The 18,072-nt window shown below is 43.2% G+C and overlaps 1 protein-coding gene and 1 long non-coding RNA gene across 5 annotated transcripts in view; one reads left to right on the top strand and one right to left on the bottom strand.

The window, feature by feature from the left end:
• Positions 1 to 18,072, top strand: part of PGCKA1 (PDCD10 and GCKIII kinases associated 1) — an 83,831-nt gene that overhangs the window by 40,296 nt on the left and 25,463 nt on the right. The window contains exon 1 of one of the 4 annotated variants that reach the window (XM_087864214.1): positions 3,872 to 7,431. The exons of the other annotated variants lie outside the window; for them this stretch is intronic. The gene's annotated coding sequence lies outside the window, so the exon portion shown is untranslated. Of the gene's footprint in view, positions 1 to 3,871; positions 7,432 to 18,072 lie in introns of those variants that run through there. 4 annotated transcript variants of the gene reach the window in all.
• LOC148109592 (uncharacterized) lies at positions 12,752 to 14,732 on the bottom strand. Its single transcript, XR_015725527.1, has 2 exons — positions 14,341 to 14,732; positions 12,752 to 13,193 (listed from the first exon to the last, which is right to left on the bottom strand). It is a non-coding gene; the product is annotated as an uncharacterized LOC148109592 (long non-coding RNA).

Raw genomic sequence — 18,072 nt, 5'->3', positions numbered from 1 at the left:
TGACAGAGTAGGTGTTGTCACCCAGGAGACAGAGGGTGTCACTGCTTCCTAAACATAGTTCAACCACTACTGCCATTCTGGCCTTAGCCTCCCTGTCTGCCTGAGACACCTGCCGCCACCAATCGCTGAGCCTTTTGAGGACCATGCAGTGTAAATTGGCAGGGCACATCTGGCCCACTTCCAGTTTCTGGCCCAGCTGTCTCAGGTCCACTGAGTGACTGGTCACTATTCACCTGCTTTCTAGCTTGCAAAATGCTGTTATTGTCACCTCTCCTGATTCTATTATTAAAAAGATATATCTATATCTCTCTCTCTATATATATATATATATACATATATATAATTATTTTAGGTTTTTTTAAAGATTTTATTTATTTATTTGACAGAGAGAGAAAGCAAGAGAGCACAAGCAGAGGTGGGGCAGGAAGAGAAGGAGAAGCAGGCTCCCCGCTGAGCAGGGACCCTGACGCCAAACTCCATCCTAGGATCCTAGGATCATGACCTGAGCTGAAGGCAGATGCTTAACCGACTGAGCCGCCCAGGCACCCCAAATTATTTTAGTTTTAATAAGAGTCAGGAGTAGACTAAAATTGATGAGTACGTTTAATCCACTGTCTTTACCTGATGTTCTACCAGTACATATTCAAATAAAGATAGTAGGGGCGCCTGGCTCAGTCAGTGGAGCTTCTGACTCTTGATTTCAGCTCAGGTCATGATCTCCGGGTGGTGAGATCGAGCCCTGAGTCTGGCTCTGTGCTCAGCAGGGAGTCTGTTCAGAATTCTCTCTCTCCCTCTCCATCTCTTTCTTTCTCTCAAATAAATAAATCTTTAAAATAAATAAATAAAGATAGTATTTACCAGCATATTAACCACACAGAGGTCCAAGAACATGTAATTATCCACTCTCATTAGTGATGAATTACAGGAATTAAAAAATTAAAAAAAGTTTTTAATTGTTTATCAGAAAAAAACCTAATTTACTTGTGACCATAAATTTTTCTTCTCTCTCACTTCTTAACATATGAGTTGAACAATCATCCTGGGCTTCATCAACAAATACTTCCTTGCGTATCTGTGGTCCGTGGCACTGGAGCAGATTCTCTGTCTTTCCCCTCGCGCTCTACCGAGAGCGATTTATCACGACATGAGTGATTACAGTGTGAGACTGTGTTTCATTTATAAAATGGCTTGGGAATTTTTACAGGTGAGAGAAACTATTCCTTTAACTACAGATCGTGTCAAGAAAGTGATGACTGGCATCTGTCGCCTGCCAGAGTCACTTTATAATTTTTTCTGTTTCCTCAGTGGGGTACAACTGGCATTTTGAACAAGGGAATTTGCTGTTGGACAAGCCCGAGCATTACAGTTTGGTTACACATAAGCATTAAATGCCATTAGTGTCCTGTCATTGAGACACTAAGATACGAATCCCCTCACACATTTCCAGATGTTCTTCCCATATTCCCAAGTGTCCCCCGTGGGCCAGTAACCTCTCTCCCCAGAAAATCACTGATTTCTCGTTATGTTTTAATGGATCTCATTATGTTTTACAACTAAGATCACAAAAACTCTGAGAGGTTAAGTAAGTTCCTTATGTTCACCATAAGCCAGCACCTGATTTGAAAAGTCTGATTCCAAAGCTTGCTCTGCCTGTCTGCTCCCAGTTGCTGAGGGAGTGCACACAGGTTGTACGAGTCAGCTTGGCCTCCATAACAAAAGATCAGAGACTGGGTGGCTTAAAATATAGTAATTTGGGGACTCCTGAATGGCTCGGTTGGTTGAATGTCTTCCTTCAGCTTGGGTCACAATCTCAGGGTCCTGGGATGGAGTCCTGTGTCGGGCTCCCTGCTCAGCGGGGAGTCTGCTTCTCCCTCTCCCTGCCGCTCCCCCTGCTTGTGCGCTCTCTCTCTCTCTGTCAAATAAGTAAATATAATCTTTAAAAAAAAAAAAAAAAAAAAGAAATTTGTGTTCTCAAATTTTTAGAGCCTAGAAAGTCCAAGGAAATGGATCCCAGTGAGGTTCAGTTTCTGGCGAAAGCCTTATTCCTTGGCTTGTAGACGGCCATTGTGTTGCTGTGTCCTCATGTGGCCTTAATCTTTGTGCATGGAGAGTGAGACAGCAAGAGCCCACTGGTGTCTCTTCTTATAAGGGCACAAATCCTGTCAGACCAGCACCCCACCCTTACGAGCTCATTTAACCATAATTGCTTTCTTAGATGCTCCTTCTCCAAATAGAGCAAACTGGGGGGTTTAGGGCTTCAACGTGTGAATTTAGAGCTCACACACACGTTCCGTCCATAACAGAATTTGAGGACTGAGAACACATACACGACTGGCTGGAATCCAGTCCTGTCATTTGTATTCATCGTTTACTTGTTTGTTCAAAGGAAGTTTTTGAGTACAGACTCTGGGTCCTTGTGACAAGATCTCTGATGAAGTGAGCACATGGTACCATGGAAGCCAGAGGAAGAGTGATCTAAATCCTTGCTCCTCTGAGTGGGTCTGTGGACTAGTCGCAGTGGTATCACTTGAGAGCTTGTTGAAAAGAGAATTTGGACCCAACCCTAAACTTTTAGAATCAGAACTTGCATATTAACAAGATGCCCGAGAGATTCTTGAACACATTCCAGTTTGGGAAGCAGTGATCTAAATCAGTGTTTTCAGTGTTTGGACCATGCAACGTATCAGTAAAAAGTCTGGCACATGTGTATGTTTGTATAATACACATACGCTATACTGATATTTTTTAAACAATGTTATACACTGAGGAGACATTTTTAAAAGATGAGATAAACAATGATCAATAGGAGCTGTAATGTTTTTCTCCCAATCCCCAGTGTTTTACCTTAGTAACTTGCACAAGTACTACGAGCACCCCATCTGGACACCCACTGGCCTAAATCATACCAGCAGCTCACATGGCTCAGTCCTGTGTCAGTCCCACTGGCCAGACACACATGGATACTCTCATGACACACTGTAGTGGAATGAACAATTCACAAGGTGTCCTATATTTAAGATCCTCTCCTCACATGCTTAGCAAATATTTGTTGACAAATCTAACAGATCATTACATTTTGACTTTCTAGAAATTAATTTAAGGAACCATGATAGCCAGTGTTCCTTGTGGGAAATGGGTACTTTTTTGCCTACAAGAGGATAAATCGGTAATGACTTTTAATAGGCTAATGTAAAAAATTGTCCAGAGCTTCCCATTCTAAGAATTATAATCTAGCTATTAAAAATTATAAAGTGCTTGTTTTATATGTTCTGATATGGAAAATAGTCATGATATCATTTTAAGTAGATAAAAAGGCCAGACGTAACTACAGTCAACGATGACCGTCTTTGAATGGTATTTATGACGCTTTAGCTTCATCTGGATTTTCTAATTCTTTTGCAAGGACTGTATTATTTGTGTAATAAAACAATCGCTATCAGTGACCTCACTGGCACAACTTTACCCTTGTGTGCCCAACAGGCACAAAGAACCGTCCATTCTTTGCATTGTCATTGGAGTTTGCAGTCTTCATGTAAGACCATCTTAGTCTTTTGGGGCTGCTGGAAGAGGATACCGTACACTGAACAGCCCATAAGGAACACACATGTATTTCTCAAAGTTCTAGACGCTGAGAAGTCCAAGATCCGGGCACCAGGAGATTTGGGTCTGGTGCAGGTCTACTTCCTGGTTCACAGATGGCCATGTTTTCCCCATGACCCCACCTGGCAGAAGGGGGGAGGGAGCCCTCTAGGACCTATGTTATACAGACTCTATCTTGATGACCTCATCACCTCTCAGAGGTCCCACCTCCAAATACCATCACATGGGGGTTTAGGTTTCCACATATGAATTTGCGGGGGCAGGGGAGGGGGCAAAAATATTCCAAACGTTCTGTGTAGAGTTAAGACCAACGGGAGGGTTATATGCTGTCTATGTTTTCCTCCACGAGTAAACAGAAATTGCACACTCGTGTGTTACATGCACGTGTCTTGGTTGGGGCTGCTACAACAGATCACCATAGACTGGGTGGCTTCAACAACGAAAAGTTTTGTTTTCGTTGTTCCAGAGGCTGGATGGGCAAGATCAGGATCCCAGCTTGGTCAGATTCCTGGGGAGGGTCCTCTTCTGGGTTCTGTGCTCACATGGCGTTTCTTTGCTTCCTGCGCAACTTGTCTCTTCCTTTTGTAAGGGCACTACTAACCCTTTCCTGCAGCCTCACTCTTCAGGACTTTATCTAAACCTAATCACCTCCAAAGAGGCCCCACCTCCAGATACCATGGAGGTGGGGATTAGGGCTTCAACCTGTGAACTTGGGACACAAATATTTAGCCCTTAGCACTTCCCTCACAGGTAAATTAGCATTTACATTTCCAAAAGAGAAAGTGGCAAAAGGAGTAACCAGTCAAGTAACAAGTGAGTTCCTTCTTTAAAATCGACAGCATGAGGCCATTTGAGAACAGGAAGGGCATTCTTAATGTGTTGGCTGTTAATTACGGTGTAAGTTCTCCCCAAAGTAGTGGTTTCAAACAACGGTCGACGTCATCTCGGACAGTCTCTGTGGGTGAGGAATGGAGAGTGGCCCCGGGTGGCCTTTTTGGCTCAGGATATCCATAAGGTTGCAGTCGGTCATCAGCTGTGGCTTCAGTCACTGAGGCTTGACTGGGACTGGTGCACACACTGCCCACTGCCAAGGGGGCTCAAGTCGGTTCCTCCCCCAAGGGGCCTCTCTGCTGCTCGTGTCCTCAGAGCAGAGCAGCTGGTTTCCCTCAGACTGAGCAACGTGAGAGAGCATCCCAGAAACTGTCATGCTCTTCTTAACCTAGACTTGACTTACCCACCCACTGCCATTCCTGCCATATTGCTTTGGCCACACAGGCCAGCCCTGGTTCAGTGTGGGAAGGGGACCATGCAGGGGTGTGAATCGGGAGGCAAGTACCACGGGGGGCCAGCAGGGAGACTGGTTACCACACCTAAGAACCGTCCTGCTGTCGTTTCTCACCTTCTATGGCTTAGTGAAGAGAGGGCTTTTTTATGAAATGGAGGGTAACTAGGTACCCTCTTGTTAAGTGTGTCTAAGGCAAGTGATGAGTGATGTTGAGAGAGGCCAAAGCCGTTGTCACTCTTGGAGAGTCCAAGAGGTGTGAAGCAGCAGAATTTGGTTCCAGAAGGGTAAAGAGGGATGCTGGGTACTAGAAAAGAGAAGAGAAGGTAGAGGCCAGAGGACTCCAGCCTCTCTGATGATTCAAGGCATCCAGATTTAAGATGGAGTAATTATAGGTGCCAAATTAACAATTCCAAAATTTGTTCAATCCAAAAACACTAAAATTGGACAATAAATAGAGGTTATGCATTTCAGCTCTGCAAACATTTGTATATTGCCTTTAGGACAGGAAAATGCGACAGTAATGGGACAGCAATGGGATAGTAATGCAGAGGAGGGAAACTAGCAATGAGTAGCTAACTGGGGTGTGTACACAATTGTTTTTAGTTTCTATAGTATCCCTGGGAGGTAAGTGTTGTTAATGTCATTTGGTGGGAGTAAAATTGAACCCAAAGGATTTATGGTCAGCCACATAGCCAGTTAGTAGGGGCCAAAATTGCACTTCACTTTAAAATAGGTCTTCCCAACATTGAAAAATCAAACTAAATTAGATCAAATATAGGTAATAACAGCCACAGGAAAGCTGAAAGTGGGTGAGAATTAGCCACTCTCCAACATCATCCCTGCCAAGACCTAATGAGAGCAAGTCTCAGACCAAAGTCCCCACACACGTATTTTTAAACCACGTTTACTAGCAAGCCAGCACAGAACAATACATCAATCCATTTTGTAAACTTGAAATCCCAGTGCTCTAATTTTTCAGGTTCTCCTCCCACCAACCTGCAGAAAAAATCCTTGAGTCAGACCTGACAGTATTCCAGACATAGTATTCTGTTACTCTTGGAGTCAGCATCAGACACCAGAAATCAGGTAATCCACTGGCCGGCTACTGGACCAGGAATCCGGCTTCAGGCAACACGCTCAAGGGTGTAGACTGCTAGCTTCGCTAAACTCGCACTCCCTGTTCACACAGGGCCAGGGAACACCACCTGCAAACCTCAAACCCCACAGATAGCGTCTCTTTCTCACATTGAATTTCCTGATCAGTAAGCCATGAATTTCACCAGTGAAAACCCACTTACGCCTATTCACAAATTAGTATCTTAGTCATTTGGTGTAGTCTTCCTGATTAGATACCAGTTGATCACCCCTGGAGTGTAAAATTCTTACTACCCCTAGCGTTGAATAAGCTAAACATTTATATCATACTGTTTACGGTGAAGTTAACTATAGACATCAAAGCAAAAGAGACCCGTAAACTCTTAGCCAGAGTGGCCGCAGGCAGAGCTGAGTTGAGGACTGACCCCTACTATCACATCGGTATCCGGGGCCATATTTGACGTACAGTTACCTTCACGTTGCTTTCATGTGTTGGATTTGGCTTCTTAATCACATTATGAAATTCTTGGAAAGAGTAGGTCGTACATACACATTTTTATTTTTCCACCGTGGCTACCACGGTGCTAGATACATATAGGTATGTGTGGGTGTAGAATAAATACTTTTTAATGATTAGAATCTATGGCAATATCTTTTAAAATATTTGGGCCTGAGGATTCTGTATTTGCTTTGAAATTCTAAGGTGCCTCAAAGGACTAAAAGACCTAATGACATTTAAAACACTGCCTGGCTCCCTTGAAATCATTCCGTGCAATTTAGGTTTGCAATGAGTAATGGAAATGTTCTATACATTTTGCATGGTTTTCTTTTTATGTCAGTTCGCAGCCTGGGTTCCAAGATATATTAAGCTTCATCAGGCGATAAGCATCATGTATGAATCATAATTTATACATATGAATGGTAATATTTGGTTTCGCTTCAGAATTTTTTTAATCCAGTTTGTCCTTTACCACCAAATTTAATCACGTCGGTTATCAACGCCAGGGAGACAGAAGTTAGGACTCGGTTTGTTTTTATTCCAAGTACTGCTTGAATGCTAATAGTTGAAAAGCACTGTAATATTTGACCCCAGAGAGCTTTGACTAAAGGGATTTCCTGTTTTCACTCCTGTCCCCAGCAAGGGGAGGTACATAGGTCCTTGTATTTAATTTGTAATCACCACACCTGGGAGCAGTTAGTGCTGAGTGTTTGGCTTTGTTAAGCAATAGCCCTGAGCCCCACAGCCAACCTGAAGCCACACCCCAGCCTAGGGGCTCAGGGCTGGATTTGCTGTTTGGTTTTTAACCATTGCACAACTGTGTAAAGTCCTAGGGCCCTGCTGGGATTTTAGCCTTGGGATGTCAGTTTTGGGGGCGCCTCTGGCATAAAGAAAGGAAAGGATCCGCAGAACAGCCCCAGTATAGGTCTGATGAGGTCAGAAGACTGGCAAGGTAAGAAAATGCTTCAGAAAACACACACAGGTTTTTGCAATTGCTCAGAGAGAGGAAGCAGCCCATATTGATTACTGAAGCGCTCTCCTACGCAGGAAAGCTGCCCATTAGTTTGGGGAAGGAAGAGTTTGAAATTGAATTAGCAAGACTGATCCCATAAATGTACTTTGCGTTCCTTCCAAAGTCACATAAAACCATACAGCAGTACATTTTCAAATTTAAAAATACCGTAGTTGAAGGAACTGTTGTCATGAATAGTTTTAGCCCTAGTGTGCGAACTCCACCAGGAGAGAAAAACTTCCTACTTTGCTCCAGTTTAAGTTTGCACATAGAAATACACACACATGTACACACACTCATTTTAGGATTATTAATTTCAAAAATTCGGTGTAGGTAATCTGGTTCAGTGCTCATGGTTTGAGATCTTAATTCTAACATATTTGGTTTATCATATTTGGTTTACATTTGGTTTATCATATTTTGAAATTTTTTTTCCACGTAGAATGTTTTCTACCCAGGAACCTAGCTTGAGTTTTTATGAAACGGGACGATTTAGCAGCTTCAGATGGAAATCTCTGAGTTTGACTAATGCTGAACTTAACAATATGTTACCTGAAGTCCGTATACCTTACAATGTTTCTAGGCTACATTCTCTGATTTCCCCAGAAACCTGTTATCAAACTGCCTTCAGTAATGTGCCACCTAAATATATTTATTATAAAGAGTCATCTTTTTAATTATTTTTTAATATTTCTAGCTTTGAGACTCAATATGTACCCTTCCTATGTATTTCCTCCCCAGCCATATGGTGATGTATTATTGATACCATAAATATCTTATATCGGAAGGCAGTGCTGACTCTGGTCGCTGTATTATACCTTCTGAGCTCGAAACACTTAGTATTCGCCGAAATTGCCTGTGAGTTGTCAATTAATCCTGTCCCTGAAATCCAGAATAAAGAATAGGGTTTATAAGTGTACATAAATAACAGGACAAGTGAGATTTTAGAATCTCTGACTTCCTTGAGATTTGATCTGGTTAAAAACTATCCCAAGTGGGCCTGTTCTTTTTATTCTTTTTTTTAAAGAGTTTATTTATTTATTTATTTGAGAGAGAGACAGCCAGCGAGAGAGAGGGAACACAAGCAGTGGGAGTGGGAGAGGAAGAAGCAGGCTCCCAGCGGAGGAGCCTGATATGGGGCTCGATCCCAGAACGCCGGGATCACGCCCTGAGCCGAAGGCAGACCCTTAACGACTGTGCCACTCAGGCGCCCCTGTTCTTTTTATTCTTGGAAAACAATAACATCTTCTAGAGAGGGGGGGGAAAATGGAGCCAATTCAACCTGCTTACCCAACCATGTAGAAGACTGGAGGAAGCTGGCCTCTTCCTATGTGTTTTGTCTGTGCCCTGCCCCCCCAAACCCTCCCCACACACCCCCCACCGTTAACCTTAAACTGATTTTGAAAGGAGGGAAGAGTGCAGTCTGCTACACCCAACAGTTGCCCTTTGGTGTACCCCACCCCCGCCCCAATGTGCTACATCCATTCCACGCACTAAATCCTTTAGTTCATTAGTACAACCACCCGGTAAGATAGGTATTCTCACCCCGAGTCTGTATATTTAAAATGTAACGTAAGCCTTTTTATATTTGTATTGTTTCAATTGGCTTTTTACATGTCTGCGTGAAGGGGGGAAAAACCCAAAGAGGTAAAGAAAGGATCTGAAAAGGCTGGAATCTCAAAAGTCATGATGAATGGTCTAGGGCACCATATTTTTCAAAGTGCCAAAAACTCCTTAAAAGATTTTATCTTTTATCTAAACAGGACGCTCCCCAAGAACTGCTGTCTCTGTTGATGTCACAGGAGACAAGTGAGTCGTCCTAACTTCTAGCCCATGATTCTGACCTAAAATATTGACTGTCAGAAGTTACCCTTTGGGGCCACCTAGGTGGCTCAGTTGGTTAAGCGCCTGCCTTGTCTGCCTTCGGCTCAGGTCATGATCGCGGGGGTCCTGGGATGGAGCCCCACATAGGGCTCCCGGCTCAGTGGGGAGTCTGCTTCTCCCTCTCCCTCTGCCTCTGCCCCTCCCCCTGCTCAGGCTTAGGCTCTCGCGCTCTCTCTCAAATAAATAAAATGTTTAAAAAAATAAAAAAGTTACCCTTTGGGTTCTTTGGGTCCTTGCTGAAACTCTCTGGTGACAAATTTGCCTTCACTTTTTTCGGTGTTTCCAGAGAAGAGGAGGAAGTGGTGATTCTTGGGAGCTGGGTGACAATCTTCCACAGACTCAAGAAATCTGGCCATGACTGGTCTTGTTCTCCAACTCCCTTTTCCCTGAATCCCATTTGAAAATTGCTTCTCCGTTGGGAAGGAAGCAGCTTGCCTGATGGACCCAGGTGTGTCCAGAAAAGGAATCTTTTATAGTGATTCTGCTCTGGTCTTAATGATCAGCGCGTAGTTACCCCACATCTGCTGTCCTTGAGGCATTATTCAGGGGTTTTGGTGCATTCTCTCGCTAATCCTGATAGCAGCCCTAGGCACTGTGCTGTCCCCATTCCACGGGTGGGGAAACTGAGTACTGTCTCAAAGGCACATCACTTTCTTGAAGTCATTTCCTCTCTTACTCAATGTTAATATTCTGCTGGGAACTTAAGCAGACATCCACCTCTTGAGACTGATTAACTCACAGCAGGGGAAGTTGGGTCTTGGGGTGACTGTTAAATGGAGGTTAGTGGTGTGTGGCTGAGGGAAAATTGTCTGAGAAATGCATTTGCCCTTCCGGCCCAGAACCCCGAAACCTTGTGCTGGAGCCAGCTGGGGCTGGCTGTCGAGTTTGGGAAGTTCAGAAATTTTGTGAGACGATATTAAACATTAAGGTGTATTAAAGTATAATTAACTTATATTGAAGACAAAATTAACAAGGACTCAAAGCTCATCACTTCCAAATTATTTTACTGTTTTCTGTGCTGTGGAGGATATTAATTGAGACTTCTCTTGGGTCTGTGTGGTAGAAATACTGTAAAATGGCGTACAGCTTACATCGCTTTCCAGCTCTGTGTTCACTGACTTCACATTGTGTCTTGAAATCAGCCACAGGAGTATCTACACCGCGGAGATTAGCAAATACTGTCAGTCAGGGCTCAACGTAGTGTTTTGTTGCTTGACTACACTTAAGAATGTGGTAAAGAAAAGGTTAACTCAAACGAAGTGTGGAACTTCACTGAGTCTGTAGCTGTTACATGGGAATAACACAAAAAATCCTGAAGACATTTTTCGTCCGATATTCAAAACCTATCTGATTCAGAAAAAGAATTTGCTCGTGTCATTAACAAACAAGTGACATTCCCACACATGTGTTCCATGTTTCATTTTTGTCTAACTGGTCAACTTAAATAATTCTGTCAACTAACATTCATATGAGAACTATACTCGTCGGTTGTAACCATAGGTTAACTACTGATAGAAGAGTCTGGCAAAACTCCCTTAAAGCATTCTGCGAAAACCAATTGCCTACAAAGAAGTTATAATAGAAAGTACTATAGAACCGGTTCTCGAATACTTGCGAGCATCCCACTGCCTGTGGGGCATCACTGGTCTGCACACTTGGCACCTGCCAGAACACCTCCCAGAACCGCAGAGCAAAATTCATGCCTCCCCCCGGAGCACTGACACCCTTTTGGACATGATTGAAATAGTTACACAGCTTTTTATACTGCTGTTAAAAAAGAGAAGCTAACAAGCACACCGACTCCTTCTGGTATTGAATTTTCTGCATCTATCTACCCGCAAAAGAGAAGAATGTCAGGAATTCTTTAAACTACCGCAAACCAGGTCACAGATAAGTGTCTCCTGAAATGGGGTGCATTTTGTCACTGAGGGTACATGTACCTTTTCTTGCTAATGAAGATGATAGGACCCATTCCCAGCTATCTCTGGCTGAAGCAGTAGGATTTTTACCCCCGAAGACCATAAGCTAGTAGACATTGCATGTTAGTGTACCACACTAAGGAAACAGTAAGGATGGAAAAACCAAGAATTGAAACTGGTCTCACATTGACATCGTTGAGTGAATTAAAAGTAGGTTAAGAGCTTATCAGTTTCTGGTTTTGTTGTACTTCTACCCTGTACCACTTTCTAGAAATACTCCAGAAATCTGTGGATTGTCATGCATATTTTTATATTCTCATTTACTTAAATCTACTTTAATTGGTTTTGGACCATTTCCACAAACTGGGTTTCTGCCTGACATTCCATGGTCTAGAAGATGGGACTGTTCTGTCGATTTTAGCTTATAAATAAGTGAATTTTCTTTGACCAAACCATATTTTCTTTGAGCAAACTGTAATATGCAAAATTTTGAGAATTACCATCCTTTTCACCTTACTATTATGAACATCTAATTTTTGTTAATGAAAAAAAATGAAGGACGGTAGGTAGAAAGGAGGAAAGGAAGGAAAAAATAAAAAAACAACAACTAGGGACCCTTCCAATATTTTGTGGAAAATTTCTTGTATAGGATTAGCAATGCTGAAGTAGAAGGGATAAAAATAACTGGGCAATGTAAATACGACTTAGGTTTGAACGGTCATCTTAATGGAGACAGATCCCGTCTGCAGAGTTCTTGGTTCCCTTAGAAAAGTAGGTGGGTTGCCAAGTAATGGTGGGAAATACTTACAGTGCACATTTTCCTGGTGACTATTAGGCAGGATTTTTTTTTCTGGTTTTATTAAGACTACATCAGGTTCTTTATTTTCTTGGGATGTCTGTTTTACCTAATTCATCAGAAATGATGCTGAGAAGAAACCCTGACAAAGTTTTTGTCTCTTGGGATTTTGTTGGTTGAAGCAATGTGGATGTTTGTTTGTTTGTTTGTTTGTTTTGGTGACATTGAAGGAAGCAAGATGAAGTCCATACAGAAGTAACAATCTTTCTTTTTTTAACTTTTGAAACTCACTGCTGCAAGAAACATACAACTTAAATCCAAGGTCATTGGCTGCAGCCTGTTCAGAATAGATAGATGACACTTGTCCTAGAGGATGAATGAACCCCCCTGGTGATATGAAATCATGAAGAATTTAAGTCACAAGAGCCCATGTCCAGGAAGATCCTGGGCATCTGTTGTAGTGTGACCACAGTTGAGACCTTGACCAGAGTCAGGTGTCTCTTCGTAACCTTGAAGCCCTTCTCTGAACTCTGCTTTCTTTCATCTGACCATACTGTCCTGAATCTAATAGGATGAGGCCAGATTTTTAGGTTCAGTCATTTAACAAATTGAGTACCTACTACCTTATGGAATTTACATTCTAGCATAGAACAGCCGAGAAGCCGGTGAAAACCCGTTCCTTTATTCATCTAAAATCAATCGAATGCCTGTTGTATGTCAGGCACTCTTCCACAGACCAAGGATTCAGCTGTGAAAAATCCAGTCTTGTGTCAGTGGTACAGAGCCTGCAGTGAGAGTTAAAAACCAGAGCCTCTAATCCAGCCTGGAGGGATCCAGGATGCTTTCCTTTCTGGAAGAGGCCGAGCTGGAGTGAGAAGTCAAAGTCAGTCAGGTAATACAAAGAGGACTTTGCAGGGAAGAGAGAGCTCATATGTAGTCTTAGTAAAAACTCCCACAGTGGACGGGACGTCGGGTGGCTCAGACGGTTCGGTGTCGCCTTTGGCTCAGGTCACGGTGCAGGGGTCCTGGGATCGAGTCCTGCATGGGGGGGGGTCTCCGCTCAGCGCTCCCCCTGCTTGTGTGCTCACTCTCTCGCTCTCTCTCTGACAAATAAATAAATAAAATCTTTAAAAAACAAAACCAAAAAACCCAACTCCCACAGTGTAAAAATCTGAGCTGTTTTTTAAGTAATTGAGGATTTCTTCTCATTGACCTGGGTAGCCACCGTTGTTTAGGGGATTTCTGCACATGGGGTGGGGAGCCACAGAGATGCCAAGAGCAGAACAGGCAAGAACAGGAAGTGGAAAAGGGACAGGAAATGGATTTCGGTGTCCCTTTCCCCTTCCCTCAGGCTCTTCCCTTAAATACCCTCTCACCTCTGTCCACCTCTGCTTGTTTTCCTAATCTTCTCTCAGGTCTGCCACAGTTAAGGGGTGTTTGGTCCAAAGGTCAGTAAATCACTGTTTTTGATTCCACATTTACCGTGAGCTAAAAATCACTATTTTAGGACAGGTGCTTTTCCTCACAACAGTCCTGAGAAATAGGAAAGGGGTATCATCATCATCGTCGTCGTTGTCACCGCTTTATAGGTGAGGAAATTGGTTTCCTCTCCATGAGTGACTTAGCCATGTCCACAGTTAAACATGGCGGTGCAACATATCCTGGAACTCTGGGTTCCAGGCTATAGAGTGTGGCAGCTTCAGGATCTGTCAAAGCTCGAGTCCTGGCACTGTCACTTGCTGGCCAGGTAGTATAAGGCAAGTTCCTTAACCTCTTTAACTTCCACTTTTTCCCTTATTATTAAATGGGCTTTAAAATAGTATTACCTCCTAGGATTATTATAAGGGTAAAAAGAGATAAGGTACATAAAGTGCTTGACAGATAGTAAGCACTCAATAAATATTATTCTATTATAATTACTAGGCACTAAATCGGATTCTGTGATGACAAAACTGAGTAACATAGCACCAGCCAGACAGACAGACAGCGGCATAACTGACCGCATGGCTATGGGATAGACTTGGAGTGAGCAGTTGGCACGATGCATTGATGTGGTCTCACTGAGAGTTGGGGACAAAGGGTCCAAAAGTCCCCACACCGCAGATCACAATGAGACTTTGACCTTGGAGAAAGAATTTCACTCACCTTGAAAGGGTGAGCCCAACCAAAAAGATGTATTAGTTATCTATTGCTAGGTAACAAATCACCCCAAAATTAGCACTTCAAAACAAGAAACATTTGTTATCTTACAGTCTCTGCGGGTCGGGTCGGGAACCCAGGCATTGCCTAAGCGGGCGTCTCTGGCTCAAGGTTTGTCATGAGGTTGTAGCAAGCTGCCGGACAGGGCTGTGGTCATCTCCGGGCCGGACTGGAGCTGGGGAATCCGCTTCCAGGCTCACGCAGGTGCCTGTTGGCAGGCCTCCAAAGATCCACTTCCAAGTTCACTCACATGGTTGCTGGCATCCTTTGGTTCCGCCTCACGGACTCTGTTTATCCTGTGGGGCTGGAGTCAGCGCTTTTTCTGGGGAGGGCCAGATAGTAAATATGTAGGGCTTTGCAGGTCAAACAACGTCTGTTGCAAACATCAGCTTTCTTCTGTGTAGCACAAGACGGCCCTAGACAACTCGTAAGTGAACGGGCATAGCTGGAGTCCAGTAAAATTTAGTTTACCAGCAAAAGGTGGCCTAATCCCTGCTCCAGATCTCTACAAGGACAGCAGCATGGTTTAGCAAAACTTAGCTTCTCCAGGCTTCAGTTCCCAATCTGTAATACGTGTGGGTTAGATTAGTATTTTCTCGGGGACTTCTCACCCCACAAATGCTGTGATTTTAACGTTAATCTTTATCCAGAGCCACTTCCTAGCCATTTGTTTGTTCCCTCTCTCTCTCTCTCTCTCTGCTAAAACTAATAGCTTAACCAGAGTGTCAAAATCCTTTACAAATCTCCATTTAGAATGAAAGAAGTTTAAGGGACAACTTCACTGACATGTTCAAGTTCCTCCTATGAAAGCCTGTATTCTCAGTGACTCATGGTGTGACAGGCCAGCTTTGGGGCAGAGGGTGATGGACTCTGGGCAGCGGGTTCTTGCCTGCCTACAGGAGAAAGAAGAGGCCCAGAAGCTGGAGGACCAGTCACATCGTAATAATAGCTACTGGGGATTGATTGCTTACCTGTGCCCATTTAAAGTGTGTCATCCATAAGATACCAGCTCTTAAGGTTCTTAAAATACAGATACTTAAGGAATCACAAGTAGTGGAGTCTCTACAAGAGGTGAGAGGTGACCCCCACCCCCAAGAATTTCCCTTAAAGTAATTGCTCAGAAATCTGTCCCTAATATTTACTTTTCCATTACACTTAATGGTGGACATACAACCTGGCTTTTGTAGAATTATAGGATCAGATCGGGGTCTCTCAGACATTGAAAGAGTCCTGGATTACTTTTTTGGTTTTTTCGGAAGCTCTCAATATATTAAAGTAGTAAAATAGTGACAAAACAGGATTACAAAAATTAATGTTTTAAATGCTTGCATGTGCTAATGTGCGGTATTGCACACATGCATCAAGGTGATAGAATTTTCCCATTCTTAAGATAAAATATTCGTTCGTGGGGAGCTCCAGGAGATCTGTTATGGAAAAAGGAGACTGAAGTTCAAAGCTGCGTGATGAGTATTGTCTTCTTTCAATCCTGTCAGTACAGATCTGGGCATGGACTTGGAGACACTTGTCAAGAGTCTACATCTGAGGCCCCTCATGAATGGGAAGCCCAAGGAAATTGGCCTCCTGTATCCCATATTCCCTGCCTGCGCCCACAGTGCAAGGCTTGGTTGCATCCATCCCGTCATGTGAAAGACTCCATGGTGTCAATGAAAAAAACTTAACCTCTGAATCCTTGCCTCACCATGTGCTGGTTGTGAAACCTTATGTGAGTGAGTTAAGTTTGCTGTTCATAAAATGGAGCTAGTAATGCCTGTGTCAGAGCTGCTGGAAGAAAACGAGGTAGTGGGTGTATCGTATCAAACACGTAATGGATGCTCAAGCGTCAGGTAGCATCATTACCTTGCATGCGCGCGCACACACGCACACACGCACTTTCATGCATCTGATCCATCCAGAGCCCCACATTTGGGTTTTGAAAATCCATTGATTTCAAACACTGCCTGCCAGGGCCCAGGGAAGAGTGTTGTGGCGACCACTGCCCCCGAGCTCCCATTGACGCAGGAACTGACAGCTCTAGGCTGGGGTGACCTGGCCCCAGGCTCTGCCTCCCTCCCGTCCTCCCCTGCTCCCCTGCTCCCCTCACCTGCCCCTGGTAAATGAACATGTGTGAGACAGTTTGCACATCTGAGACAAGTTTTTATGCCACAAATGTGAGAAAATTGAGACAGAATAGGACTCTACAAATAGCAAACATCATCTCCAAAGGGCATCAGAGCACCTGCCTACAGATTTACAGGATGACTGTGAGCCATGGTGGGGCCCCTGCTGCTAAGAGAGCCCTACCTTCCTCCCTCCTCCGGAAGAGCTTGTGTGCAGAGAAAGAGAGAAGAGATTCAGTTAGTAGAAGTTAGACTCTGATCTGATTCCCTGGGGTCTGTTGTGTGCAGTGCTGTTGGGGAAGGAGGATTCCTGCCTGGGACCCGTCTGTGCTGGGCTGAGTTTTCTTGCTCTTTTCCTGGACTTGTGAGTCTGAATAGTAGTGATGCCTTGTGGAGCCAGCGTTTCCTGGTTCACAATGGAGATACAGTTTCCTGGCTGGCCTCTCACAGCTGGGTCCTATGGGGTCATCTTTGCTTCACATCAGAAGAAAATTTTAAAAACGAAAGGCAAAGAAAATCAAAATCATCTCACACATTATAATTACATCATGTTTATTTTAAACTTGGAAACTGCAAGGAGGGTGACTTGACCACAAATGGGAAGTTCCAGAAATGTTAAGTGTTGGAGAAGAACGGTTAAGTAACTGGCTGAGGGTCACTCTCCGAAGGATTCACACTGTTTAAAACAATCATTATGGACCTTATGTGTTGTCATGGGAAAGGCTAGAAACAAAATGTTCAGTGAAAAACAGGGCGTGAAGTTATTTATATATTGTGTAAAATCAGTATGTAGATGGACATAAACTAAAATCCTGGGGGAGAAAGTGAACACATAACACAGGGTTAGGTTGCTATGATAATTGCTGACATTTTTTGCACTCTTTTCCCAAATTTTGTGCTTTTATGTCTGTATATCATATCTATTTTTATATATGTGCATTATATGAATATGTGTACATACGAACTATGTATCTTTTATTTTTTATTTTTTTTTAAAGATTTTATTTATTTATTTGACGGAGATAGAGACAGCCAGCGAGAGAGGGAACACAAGCAGGGGGAGTGGGAGAGGAAGAAACAGGCTTCCAACAGAGGAGCCGGATGCGGGGCTAGATCCTAGAATGCCAGGATCACGCCCTGAGCCGAAGGCAGACGCTTAATGACTGAGCCACCCAGGCGCCCCTACATATCATTTTTTAATGAAAAACTTCTTTAAGCATTTGGAAAAGATTGGAGATATTTGTGAGCAGAACAGATGCAAAAGAAAAAAAGTTTTGATACTTAATAGTACTTAGAATTTGTACCAAGGACTAAGCTTTAAAATCCGTCAATAGATGAGTTAATTTTACACTCTATACTGTAGATGATTGCGCTTTCCTGAGGTAACTCGGATCTCTCTTTTTTCTGTAGAGATTCTAGATATAAATCATGGTTTTGGTGTGGGGTGGTTTTTCTTTTTTGGTTTTTTTTGGGGGGAGGGGTTTTTTGGTTATTTGTTTCTGTTTTCTTTTTGTTTTTCTGTTTTGTTTTGGTTTTGGTTTTGGTTTTTTTTGGTTTAAATGGCATTCCTCTTTGATCAGTGCTTCGCACAAGAAAAAGATATTTCCTTGTGTGAAGTCCTGGTTAACTTCTCATAACCTCAGACAACAAAGGGCCCCTGTGTGAG

The sequence above is a fragment of the Ursus americanus genome, chromosome 8 (assembly GCF_024610735.1).
Source record: "Ursus americanus isolate L20-20 chromosome 8, mUrsAme1.1.p, whole genome shotgun sequence".
Lineage (NCBI taxonomy): Eukaryota > Metazoa > Chordata > Mammalia > Carnivora > Ursidae > Ursus > Ursus americanus.
The sequence above is the reverse complement of the archived record's forward strand: the minus strand, read 5'-3'. Positions and strand labels throughout refer to the sequence as shown.